Source organism: Panthera pardus, unplaced genomic scaffold (genome assembly GCF_024362965.1).
Source record: "Panthera pardus isolate Hobbes unplaced genomic scaffold, ASM2436296v1 HiC_scaffold_15, whole genome shotgun sequence".
Taxonomy (NCBI): Eukaryota; Metazoa; Chordata; class Mammalia; order Carnivora; family Felidae; genus Panthera; species Panthera pardus.
The window spans coordinates 42870224-42884041 of record NW_026526710.1 but is presented as its reverse complement, the minus strand read 5'-3'; positions in this window follow the sequence as shown (position 1 = coordinate 42884041).

Sequence of the window (13818 nt, the reverse complement as noted above, 5' to 3'; positions counted from 1 at the left end):
AGAGCCCAGAATAGTGCAGTTTGGCTGGAATTATGATACGTATAGGGCAAGGATTGGATGGAGTTGAACTGAAACCTAGGGACATATCATGGAAGGCCTTACGTGTCAGGCTAAGGAGTTTGACCTCTTGGTGAAGAAACGAAAACAGATGGACATCAACTCTAGAGAACAGAGATTTGGGATTTTGAAAGAAAATCTTTGCAGGTGGGATTAAGATGGGAATAAAATTACTCTTGTGCATGCGTGTATAGTATATAATATATTCAAATTTCATATATATTTACGTATTTTTCCCCTTTAGTTGCACAGAACATCTTTTACCTGAACCCTTGACCCTACAGGATTCCTGGAAACTAAATATTACCTATATGTAGTTCATATGCCAACGTGTCGCCTTCTTAGGGTAAAAGTGATAGGTTCTAGGGAGTCAGAAGCCATCAGGGGCCACACCAATGAAAACAGCAAGCCGTTCAGTTTCCACACATGTGTTCAAACTGGAAACAAATCAACTTCTGTCCTGGGCCAGGTGTAACCAGGGTCACAGAAGTTGTTACTGTGATACAATGTTCCTTACACTACCACACCGTAAATGACTCTTCCTATCAGATGAGATCAAGTTAAAATGACATTTCAGGGGCACCTGGGTGGCTCAGTCGGTTAAGCGTCTGACTTTGACTCAGGTCATGATCTCACGGTTTGTGAGTTTGAGCCCCACATCTTGCTCTCTGCTGTCAGTGCGGATCCTGCTTAGGATCTGTCTCCCTCTTTCTCTGCCCTTCCCCTGCTTATTCTCTCTCTCTCTCTCTCTCTCTCTAAATAAATAAATAAATAAATAAATAAATAAACTTAAAAAAAATGACATTTCAAGTGAGAGAAAAAATGCATGCATGGCCCTTCAGTCACTCTGATGTGAAAGTGTTGTTTACCAAAAGAAAGAAAGAGACTTCCTAGTCATGTGGTTTGGGGACGAATTTCAAAATCCCATTTGCGCTTATTCTGCACTGCACTCTATTTATTCTGGAGACAAAGGAGAATGAAATTCTTGGAAGAAACTTTTTAAAATCCCACTATGGGTAGCTGGTAGATCACAGCGCTAGAAATACCAACAAAAGTAATATGTTGATTCATAATGATTTATTCTCTGTAGTTTTGGGGGCCTCTTCTGTCATCTCAAACCTCAAGAAGGGAACAGAAGAAGTTAGTTATAAGACGAGGAATTCCCATACTCATTACTTCTGCCCACTGATTTCAGCTGTATTTATGGGGACAGCTTTGCTAGGTAAAACTGTGCAATCAAAGTGGAAAACAGCTTTGGAGGCAATTAAAATAGGAGACCAGGTAAAAATGAAGACTTTTTTTTTTTAAACATCAGATATTGAATGCCTACTTTCAAATTATTAGGGTTTTTTTTTTTTTGATAAAAGGCATACACTTGTGTGTGTCTATGTGTGCACTTTCTTCAAGGTAAATGAGTATCACCACAGACGGGTATGTTATTACTTTATAACCCCCAGTGAATATTACTCAGACAGGCTATATTCCGTTGCTGTATGCGTGAACACAGTATTGCGGTTGGGGGGTGGTATACAAGCATGTGAAGCTGATGGGCTTGAAAGGCCCCTTAATGTGTGCAGTTGTTACTGGATATCGGGTGGCCTTTGGAATGGAGGGTATTGCGAAGCAGGAATAGCAACAATGTCCACGATATGTAAGTATTGGGAGAGTTTATAAAATCCCTTCACGTGCATTACCTTAACAGCTGTACCCTTCAGTGGAGCACACTGAAGCAGGAAAGAAAAAAAAAGATGTTAAGGCACCTTGCAAGGATACCCACTAACCTGATGGCTCACTTGGGATTTTAACAATAGCTGAAGGTGTTCTCTTACTTTGAAAAAGAACAAAAGGATTTGTTGAGATCGGCAGAACCTATTCTCTGGAGTGTGCAATTTACAGTTTACCAACTAGTTCATTTAAAATTAAGTACCTGTACCACAGATGAAAACGATGATAAAGTGCCAGTGAGATCAACTCCAGCCTCTCTTCGCTAGGGAACTGGCAAAACTCCCCGTGGAATAGAGCTCTGGCCACATTCCCTCCTCTACATCATTGGCTGATCCTTTGTGTCTCCCATTTCCTGCATCCCAATCCATTCATCTGCTTAGCTGAGGGGAGATGTCAAGAGGAGATACAGAGATCTCAGGTTTTCTGATGCCAACCACTCAAAGTTCAGAACAAGTGGAGAGTTTTCATAATTATGGAATAATGAGTCTAGTGATTGTACTTGCCAATTGGCTGGAGCCTTGCTTCATGCAACACCTTAGTAAATTCACAGGATCTCTTAACTAGAAATCTGGCGATCAGAATTTCACGCCTTCTTCCTCTCCCCCCGGCACTGACACTATTTTCTACCTGGCCATCATGGTACTCCACATCACCACAAGCTATGATGATGTATTTTGCGGGAATATTAACAAGATGGTCCAAAGTCGTGGCATTCTGCAACACCATTTTTACTACCTTAACCTTGAGAGTTTCAATAATCCTATTTTGCTTCTCTGCAAAAAAATGGCCTGTATGTGCCGGGCCCCTGGACCACAGTAGGAAGTAACTTAAGTATTGCTGCAGTCTCTCAACTGAAAGGTCCTGTGTCTGTTGCTGTTTACAGTGAATTTTGTTTGAATCGAGGAAGGCTTGGCCCAGGCTGACACTTTACGATAAAAGTATTAAGAGTTGTCTTGAGCCTTATGAATTTAGGAAACTTTCTTTAATAATTTTGATTTTTAGCAAGGGAGAATTTTAGATAATCTAGTCTTGGGTGTTGTTTTTTTTTTTTTTTTTTTTAAAGTGAAAGTGCAGAAACAAATCTTATTTGTTTTTGAGAGTTAAATGCATTATTGAGAACAGAGATGCCTCTGAAAGCCAGTGGGTTTACTTCCCTTCTCGGGCAATAGACTAATCCCTCAACTCCACTAACTATTTGCTATAGAAAACTAATTTCACTTCTGCCAATAAAGTTCTTGGACAAGTTTGATTTTCTCTTGATGAAAATTAATATTCTCTCTGTTTGCCCCTGCTCTTCTCTTTGCTAAGATACAGTAGAGGCTTAGATTCTCTCACCCAGCTCATGATCAGGCCATATTTGTCCGCAAAGAAGCTGGAAACTCCAGGTGGGCTGACCTTTCCACGGTATTATGCCACGGATGGGTTTAAACTATGTATTTTGAATGCCTTATATTTAGCAGGTGAGATGTTTTGAAGATGGATTTTTATAGACACGCAAAGATGCGTTGAACAACAAAATACCAACCTTTGCCTCATTTTTTCTCCCTAGTCTTTGCACTAGAACTTTTTTTGTCCTTGGCATAGGGAAAAAACATTTTAATAGAATACTAAAAAAAAGAGGAGGGGGGACCCCTCATGAGACTGAGGTTTACGTTGTACTCACATTTTTGTTTTCTATTTTATAAGAGAAGAAATTGATGTTGCCTGTACTTAGTGGTGTCTGGGGCTCCAAAAATTTCAGGGGATAGTTACTCCATTTCATTTATGGGCTGAGGTTTTTGCTTTTGTTTTTGAAAGTCATTGCAGTTGAAGAAGATTTAAATTCATGCACAAGCAAAAACCAATTGTGTTGAACAATTACCAGTAAATAGATTTTACTTGACTCACAATAGGCTACCAGTTGTTTACCAACGGCTTACCCATTAGGATATTTGGGGGTTGGTGGCAGAGTAATACTGGGCCGCATTTTCAGATAAGATGTGCTTGCTTTCTTTCTTCTTGTTTTAAATGTTTATTTTTGAGAGAGCACAGCAGCCAGGGAGGGGAGAGAGAGAGGAAGACAGAGGCTCTGCACTGACAGCAGTGAGCCGAATGCGGGGCTCGAACTCATGAGCCATGAGATCATGACCTGAGCTGGTTAGATGTTTAGCTGACTGAACCAACCAGGCACTCCGATAGGATGCGCTTTCTAGGGAGGCAGTACCTCACAGGGGAGCAATTCGGTGAGAGCAGATCTGAGTTTGGTCCTAACTCAGGCACCTGCTGGCTGTATGATCTTGACATATTTTTTATTGCCTCTCACTTGCTCTCCTCTTTCTCTGCGTTAATTTTCTTCTTAGCACTTATCACCATCTGCTCTATTGTACATTCATTTTTAAAATACGTGTTGTCTGTTTCCCCTACGTACTCTGAATTAGCTCCACGAGAGCAGGGACTTTGCCTGTTTCGATTTTTGCAGTATTCCCAGGGACTATGAGAGTGCCGAGCACACGTAGCACATGTTGAATGAACATCTGTTGAATGAAAGACTGTCAACTGGCAATAATAATCCTGCTTTGCTGGGGTGGTGGGGTTAGACACAGGGTGTGTACAGCCACTAGCCAAGTGGCCAGTACACAGACATATTTGTGAAATATTTATTCCCTTTACCATTTCTCCCAAGTCTCACCCCCTCTGGATCCCCTTGTTCTGAAAATCCCTAACTTTTAGATATCCAGCATTCAGGTGGCCCCTTCAAATCCTTTTCTCAGGGGAGTATTTGATAAGAAATCTGACACCTAGGGTGAATTTAAACCAAGAGATTACCCCTTCCAGGGATATATACTCTTTAAGCCTTATTTCTAACTGTGGAATAAAGTGAACTGATCCTCGTGAAAAGAATCTCGGGTATTAGCTAAATAGGTGGAAGAGGGCAGGAGATGGATGGAAATGCCAGGTGTCCCTGAAATCGTACGATCTTGGTGGTCTCCTCCTCTGCCTGTGAACAAGGATGGCCCAGAGGGAGTCTCAAAATTGTTGACTGGTCTCATCGTCTATGATAAGATCAGGTGAGTATGCCTGGTGCTGTGATGGGTTCAGTACTGTGGGAAAAGCTCTTGCGTGTGAATTGGGAGACTTGAGTTCTAGTCTTAAGTCTTCCATGAATGAGCCTGGAAACATACACATATTTCATTTGGCAAAATGTATGTCTGCAAGTGAAAAATTAGTGATAATCTTCAAGGCCTTCAGCTAAGGCATGACAGCACGACTGTGTGCTTGATCTGTTTCCACTGGGTTATTTGGTTTAGTCATGACTTGACCCAAATCTAGATGGTATCTAGCTGCAGGTAAACTGATGATTTTTTTTTTAATTTTTTTTTTTAACGTTTATTTATTTTTGAGACAGAGAGAGACAGAGCATGAATGGGGGAGGGTCAGAGAGAGGGAGACACAGAATCCAAAACAGGCTCCAGGCTCTGAGCTGTCAGCACAGAGCCCGACGCGGGGCTCGAACTCACGGACCGTGAGATCATGACCTGAGCTGAAGTCGGACGCTTAACCGACCAAGCCACCCAAGCGCCCCATAAACTGATGATTTTTAATGACTTTTCGGTGTGATGATGATTAGTAAGACCTGTTTATTTGAGAAAATTTGGAAAATAAAGAGAAGCGTAGAGAAAATAATAAATAGTACTTATAATCCCACCATCAAGATATAACCATTATGAGCATTTCGGTGCCTCTCATTCCACACTTTCCCCCTCTGCCTCTGTCTCTAATCTATGCCCCTATCTATACCTATGTTTTTGTAGATCATAAACATCAATGTGTTTTTTTTCCCCCACTTAACATATTATGAACATTTTCTTGTATAATTGTTCTTCAGAATCATGATTTTCTTGAAGGGCATAACTTATGTTTATACCATTATTTATTTAATCATTGCAATTGCTGTATAGTTTTTAAAGTTTGTTTCTGATTTTTACTGTGACAAATAACGTTAATATGGAATCCTGGATTTTCCACCAAATCAAGACTTCCTTAGCAAATGATATCATCATTTATTCAGCTGCTCACATCAGACATCCTTTCCCTGATTTAAACTCCACTTCCTACCCATCACTAGTCACTAGCTCCCGCTCCAAAATATATCATCAGCCTGTCTCTCCTCCCTGTCTCCATGGATCCAACCCTGGCTTGCACCTGCTCTACTGCAGCAATTGCTTAATGGCTCTCTCGACTGCTCCCCATGTCCCTTCCCGTCCATTTTCCATGTGGGCTTTGAAACACATAAACTAGGTCATGCTAGTTCCCTGCTTCGGAACCTTCAGTGGCTTCTTACTGCACTTAGATACAATTCAAAGTCCTCCAAACCCTGTAGGCCCTACATGACCTGACTTCTGGCCCCCTTTCCAAGTCAACCTGACTTGACTGCATGCCATTCTATTTCTCTTTCCTGTTTCCTAACCATATTGGCATTTCATCATTTCCTAGGCATGCCATGTACTGCTCTTCATTCTTCAAGCGTGTTGCATCTGCTGCTCCCTTCCCTTGAAGGCCCTCAACCTTGCTCTTTCCTTGACTGGCTCCTTCTTATATGTCATGTTTGGACTCCGCTGTCATTTCCTGAGGTGGAACTCTTCTAACTCACGTTGTCTCCAGCACTACATTTTATCACAACACAATGCTGCTTTCCTTCATAGACCTTTTTGCAATTGATAATTACTTATTTATTTTTCATCATCCTAATCTCCAAGAATTAATAAACTATACATGGACAGGGACCATGTCTGTTTTATGCACTTTTATGGCCCCAAGGCATAGCCTGATGCTGGGAGACTGATAGGCTCTCAAATCCTTACAAATGCAAAACCTCATTTAATAATCTCCCAGACTCGAAGTTGAAATATATTTTTTGCCAAAATATTAGAACAGGTAATGACAGATACTCCCAGTATTGGTAAGGGTGTGGAGAAATGCACATCTTAATAAATTGTTATGAGGTGCAAATTGCTACAACATTTCTGGAAGGTAATTTTGTAACATGTACCAAAATTTTAAAACTTCACAATTGCCTGCATAAGGATATTTACTAGAATTATTTTTGGTAATGAAGAAAGAGAAATGATTGACAGCTCCAAAAGAAGAACAAATCCATGATGGTAAATCCACGATGGTATATCCGTGTAAGAGAACCCTGTACTGTGGTTCAAGTTGGTGGTGTAAATCTGTCCTCACCGACTTTGCAGGACCTCCCACCATATTGTTAAGGGGGAGAAGAAGGGGACTAAACAGGAGCTTAATTCCATTGGGGCACCAGGTGAATATTATTATAGATAGACACAGAATGTCTTCATGATGGTTATCACTGGAATACTAACAGTGGGCATAGGTGGCTGGTGAACTTCCTGGCAGTTCTGATTTTTTCCTTTAAACTTTCCTTCCTCTTTCTTTGTTTAAACTACGAGAATTTATGCTAAGATATGAATATAATAAGAAAAAGATAAAGCTATTTTTTGTTTGGTGGGGGGAGGGAAAGAAAAAGAAAAACCTCTTCACCGTAAGTCTCCATTTCCAGTCCCGAACTATGTGCTGAGGATACAGAGGCAAGAAGGCCATTGCTCTGGCCTCCTGTGAGCTCGGTCTGGAGGAGATGGCAGAGAAATAAGAATCATGGGCCAGGGCAGGGGAACGATGGAGACAGAGGGGTCTGCGCAGCACCCAGAGGGCACTGCCCCCTTGCCCGCTGGCGCCCCCACGATTGCACTGTGGGACTTTGGGCTCACGGCTTCTCCCTTTAGGTTGCAATTTTCTTAGTTGAGAAATATGAGTAGACCTCTGGATGATCTCTAAACATCTTTAGGCTTTAAAATTCTTCCACCGTCTGAAGGTTTAAATTTGAAGAGCAGCTACACATTTCCAAAGCCTGTGTTCTACCTCTGCCAGCAGACTCCCGGACCACACTTAATCCATTGTTCTGTTCACTTGAAATCAGAACCACAGCCACTGCCTCTCACCAGCCCTCCTCCCGTGGTGGGGGAGGGAGAGCCGATTAAAATAAGATCTATCTGACAGAAATGAAAAATCCTGGGAAGAACCAACCACATGACATCCTTTGCTGCCTAGGAGCTCATTTGAAGCCGTTATAGGGTAGCTTAGGTGTGTGAGTTCAATGCTTGAGACCAGACTGGGGAGGTGAAGTTTTTACTAACAAGGTTTTATGAAATCTGTGAGATAGTTGCAAGGCTCAGGATGTTTCGAACCTAATGGGACATCAGTGCAATTGAACTCCCAAACAGCTGCCATTCATTTTGGGGTAAAACTTGCGAATTAATCCCTTGATGTCTTTTTCTTCACTCAGTTTCCTTTTGGACTGTAGGAAGTGTGCCTCAGCTAAAGGTTAAACTTTTATAACTATTCAGGAGGCAAGTCCTTTCAACGCTCTGCATGGAAAATATTCTTTTAATTCAGATTTGGTGAGAGTTGCCAGGGTAGCAAATTAAAGATTTATTGTCTGGGAATTTTTGGATCACAACCTAGCATAGGTCGGGTTGTTTTATTCTATAACGTTTGGAGGTTTTCCAGCCTCTGGGCTTTCTACTAGGGCCAGGTATTGGAAGTGTAGCCAATGTATTGATTGATTAATCAAAGCAATGCCGGCCGTGAATTCCGTTTCTGTGGCAGACATCCATAAAAAGATGTAGGTGGAGCTGTTTAATGATTTTTCTTGCCAGATCGTTGCTTGTTGGTAAAAAATTTGTATCAGGATAACCATACCAAGGCACCTTCGAGTTAGGCAGATGAAGCCTTGGAATATCAATACAGTTTTTCAAGAGGATGAAACTCATCAAGCAACGGCACATCCAGATCACAAACAAAAACAAAACGCAGCACTGGGTGACTGTGCCGTGAAGCTACTGAACTCGGATCAAATGCAATAAAGTGAAAAGGTATTTTAAACTTCAGAAACTTCGGGAGAAATGGAATGTTACTGATCTGAACTCCCACAAGGCACCCAAATGGATGCACTTTTACTCTGTTTTGAAATTAATTCCAAGTCCAGGGAACAGAATACATAATGTCTGTAATAATTTCAGAGTGAATCCCAGGGAAATTAAACATTAAATCTGGCTGAGATTTCACATTATAGGAATTATCGAATGTGTGCCATTAGCAAACATCATTCAGCAACTTACTGTATCTGAAGCTGCGAGGTTTAAACAAATACTCCAGTGTAACATTTCACTTATTAGGAGGCGTGACCAAACAATCAAATTGCCACGAATAAAATGGGAGTTCTAAACAGCCTGCTGGTGTAAATAAAAGTACTCTCAGCTCTGCACTAGGTGTTGCTCTCTTTTGGGTACCTTTCAATCCAAAAGCCAGGGGAGTGGTGTAAAAAATAAGTTTCAGACTCTCTTTCAGCAGAAATAAAGATTTCTTTTTTAAAGTACATCTTCCTTCTTTCCTCTTGTTGCCACTGTCCTATTCTGCTTCAAAGTGCTCACTCCTTCTTCCTCCTTGCAAATAGTTTATCTTTCTTGAAAACCTTACTGGAGAACAGAAAAGACTGGTAACTTGTAGCTTGCTATCTGAGATGGATACTTATTTGTAAGTTGGTTTTATGAACTTAGATGACTGACAGATCGCCAGTTCTTTGTTTAAACTCCGGCTGAATTCATCTTGCTCAGCTCCCCTCATTTTAACACTAGGTCAAGGACCTGCTTTGTGCACATGACCCCCTTGTCTGTGACATCTCTGACAAAACTCCAAGGTTGAGCGATACCCAGAGGCTGCCTGCAGTCCATGCCAAGCATCAGCTCTAACATGTCTTGGGGAAAGTACACTGGTGGTGCATGAGAAGTTTCTAGCTCCCACGGTGTTTTGGGGTGGGGGGCGGGTGTTGATGATCCCTGGCCTCCCACAGAGTTTCTTGCTGTCCCCCGCCAAGGAGCTAACTGTATGGCTAGGATAAGGCTGCGAATAATAAAAACATGTCCAGACCCAAGCAGCATCTGCTCAAGCCCCCAGACGTGCCATGTTTACGTGGAGCCGTTCGTGCAGGCAGTGAGCACATGGCCAGCGTTAGGGCTTTGGCCTGGGGTCTGACAGCATCCGTCTCTATTGCAGCTGCTGGACAAGCATGCTGTTGGCATCATGGGGAACCAGGGCACTGAGGATAGACCCCAGTAGTCATCACCGTTCCTAAAAAAGAACACAAAGCAACTCCAAGCTTACAGGCACCTAATATATAAATATGATGAGTATGTTTCTGGAATGAACCCCCCACCCCCCCAGTCAGTCCATGCCATTGGACAAAAACTTCCTTAGTTGTGCTTTTAATAAATGGCCCTTATTGAAAGGAATGCGGTGACAAGCAATCGGAGCTGTTGCCAAAACCCGGGCTGTGTGGTTGATGTAGGTAAGAAGGCGGTGGTCGTTTCCAGCTCTTCCCTCTTGGGCTGTAGCTCTCTTTGTATGGCGTATGAAGGGATCCTTTCCCTTTTTAAAGCCCCCGAGTCTTTAATGCACACAGGTATATTGTAACTTGCAGTCTGACAGCAAAATAAAAGTCACGATGTACGGTGCACTGCCTCAGTATATTTTTTCCATGTATGACAATGTGGAGATGAAAACCCTTTTAAACTAAGCAGAGAGCACCCAGGAGCTAAATCCAAAGCACATAAAACAAAAATCCCAATTTAACAAGTGGAAGGAAATATCACATTCTAGCTACACTATACATAGCATTAAGAATTTTATTTTCTGCTGTTCTGAGCAAACCTTCCTGAACTTTAACCCTCCGCGACTTGTCAAACCATGAAAGCGGTCTTTGCTCCCAACCCCGGGCCCCTTTCCCGGATGCAGACTGAGCCCTGCGCCTCGTGTGACGACCTGCCAGCCTTACCCGCTCAGTAATCACCAGCCCTTCTTTCCCTTTCCCCGGGATGGAATGTTTTTTCAGCTGCTGTCATTCCTCTCCAGGGTCTAGCAAGAGGAGGGTGTGTGCAACGTTGAGAAAAGGGCTTCAGGAAAACAAACTATCTGGGTTGCCTGAAGGAGTAAGTTAGTTGGAAATAATGACACCACTTGGAGATAAAATTCAACAGCATCTTTTCCTTTTCATTTAACACATCGCTGGGTTACCCAGAGTCTGACTTCAGTGCATTGCAGATTAATCTTTTCCCCCTGTTGTACTTCACCTTTAAGGAAGTGTCCACATCTGGACGCACTAACTGCTTTGCTGACACTCCTTCAGGGCAGAGCTCTTGATGCATAGAGCAGCCTAATTAGCAGAAGGGGTGCGGGGCAGAACTTCCAAGATGCTTTCTAAGACTGTCTAGCCAGATGGAAAGGATCAGCATTTACTCAAATGCAAATATCCCTTATATATCATTGCACTTTTCCTGGGAGATTTTCCTAGGAGAGTGGCTCGCTCAGAAACTCTCTATTTGTGACCTTTCTTGTGGGACATGAAGAGTTTGAATGGCTAACATTTTGCATCTGCCTCTCAGTACACTCTAATGAGTCTTATTTCAGCTCGTCCTCTTTTCAGGTTTGGTTAATATTCATCCAATTTTTCCATAATAAGGATCAAGAGCCAAAGCTCTTCAGGACGCTTCCACCTCACCTCCAGATCAGAATATTCCCCTTAAGGGCAAGTGAAGGCAAAGGCTTTGTTTGGATTCAAAGCAAAGTGTAAGCTTTGGCCATTCTTCTTGTTACTCTGTTTCTAGCCTGGCCTAGTCCAAGTCCCTAGAGCTATAATTAACTTGGCCCCTTGCCATTTATATATTTAATTGGGCCAAGTGACATTAGGGCTTGAGAAGCTCTTTTGTGGAAACGAGTAAAAGCAAGTACCTTTTCTTTATAGCTACCCCGAACCAATAACTAATGATCCCTTTTTTATTTGCAGGATGCTTTCATTACAAGGGCTTCCAAGTTCAGGTACAGAACAATGTAAAATGCATAACTTCAGCTGCAGCCGTTATTCCAGAGTTCTGAAGAGCAGCCAGCAGAAATTGGTCAAGGTACATTTTGGACATTTGACCACTTTTTGAAGCGTTACTTAAGACTACCCATTTCCAAGTGAATCTGGTCCCCAAGACATTTTGCGGGTGGAGGGATGGAAGGTATAACGACCCTAGAGTCTGCTTACTCTCTGTCCCCAAAAGACCCCGCCAAAGGTTAAATGTCTTGGGAACTAGTGAGGAAACCCATGTCATGGATGGTTTATCAAAATTAAACTTGTGTCCCTCCTTTGATGATGTGGAGTTCACTGTGCAGCTTCTCTTGCATCCACAAGTGGCCATGTGACTTGTTCTAGCCAATAAAACATGAGTAAAAGCAGATATATAGTCACCTTCAGGCTGAGACTTTCAAGTAAGTAGGGTTTTCTCAGTTATCTCTCTTCTTCCTCCCTTGGCTGGAAGCAGAGGTCTCCAAAGCCCTAGGGGTTGGTGGCAACACACATGGAAGGGCCTGGGTCCCTAAACACCATGTGTGTGGCCAAGAAAACCCTCATCGGACTGTTAGGTAGATGAGAAATGAATTCTGTTGTGTCAAGTTCATTAACATGTGGGAGCTTATTTGTTACACTAGCCAGCATGCCCCGAGTACACTAATAAGATGGTGTCTGGTTTTTATATCTCAAATGAGTGAATCATTCATCCAGGAAAAAAGCATATTTTGTTACTGTGAACATTCATAGCACAAGATGGTGGAGAACCTCTTAGAAGGCCATCGAGACCACCAGACCCCGATCCAAGAGGTCATTTCTATTCTGATTCACCTTTGCTCTTACCCGCGAGCCTCATCTTGCCAGAAAAATGGCATATAAACATTGGCAAACGGAGTCCCTCTCTGTGGTATGAATCTGTATTTTAAAATCTGAGAGCATCAGTGCGTTTTCTCTGATGTTTGTCTGTTATGGAGGTTATAGAGGGAGGTGTTGTGAGCCTAAGTGCTGAATGTTCGTATGGAGTAAGTTTGGCGTGAGGCTAAACTTCATGAATGGAGGCATTTGCTTTTGTCTTATGAAGGGTTGCTAGAAAGTCCAGTTAATTTGGATCCACTTTTTCCAGATTTAGCCAGTGCCTACGGAAGTACTACTTAGTGGCCTGATATCATAGGAATTTGCTTTTGTGAGGAAAATACTAACCTAGCTATAAGACAGTAAAAATAATAGCTAAAATAAGCCACGTGACTTACTAATAGCAACCCACGCATGGTCACCGATGTGGTTTCAACAGTCACTCTAATTTCCAGGAGCACAGATGTTAAACGCCTTTGCCTCTCCAGATGTGCTCGCACAGGGGTCCATCACAATAGAGCGACACGGAGTCTGAAACACTCTACCCTCTCAGAGAACAGACAGGGACTTACTTATTCCGGTTGTCCAACATCTTTGTTTTTCGGCCAACAAAGATCAAAACAGACCTCTTAATATGTGTTCGGTTTAAATTTGGAGACATACGGTATTTACTCCCATCGGCACTCACTCTCACCTGTGGAGATAAACTGTGTTATTCCACTACGAGCCCGCATGGTTTCCATCTGCGACTTGCCCGCCTTGGTGTAATATCTGTTTACTGTGTGAATGGTCACCAAGTCCTGGGAACACTTCATGCAGAGTGGCGATAGACTGAATTCTGTATTTGCTCTTTTTCGTTCAGCTTATGTTAACATCCTCTTACGAATCCACTGAAAAATATTCTTGACCAGACTGAGCCTTAAGTGTTGTTGAACTAGCTAAAACAGGAAAGTTTCATGAAACTCCGTAATTGCTTAGAATACCCATTTTTCCATGTTTAACATTTTTTTTTCCTCAGGATAAACTCTAATATAAAAAAATGTATTTTTTTAGGGAACCGTTCTGACTTTTATAGAAGATATATTTTGAGTGCTCTCCTTTTTTTTTTTTTTTGGTTTATGAAGGATAATTATTCTTGTGATGGAGATTTTTATGGGATGATGGGCTCAGAACTCAGAGTCCCTTTTATGAAAGAAAAGGAAGAGAAGTCAACATTCATTCATTGACTTAATTCAATTAACAAA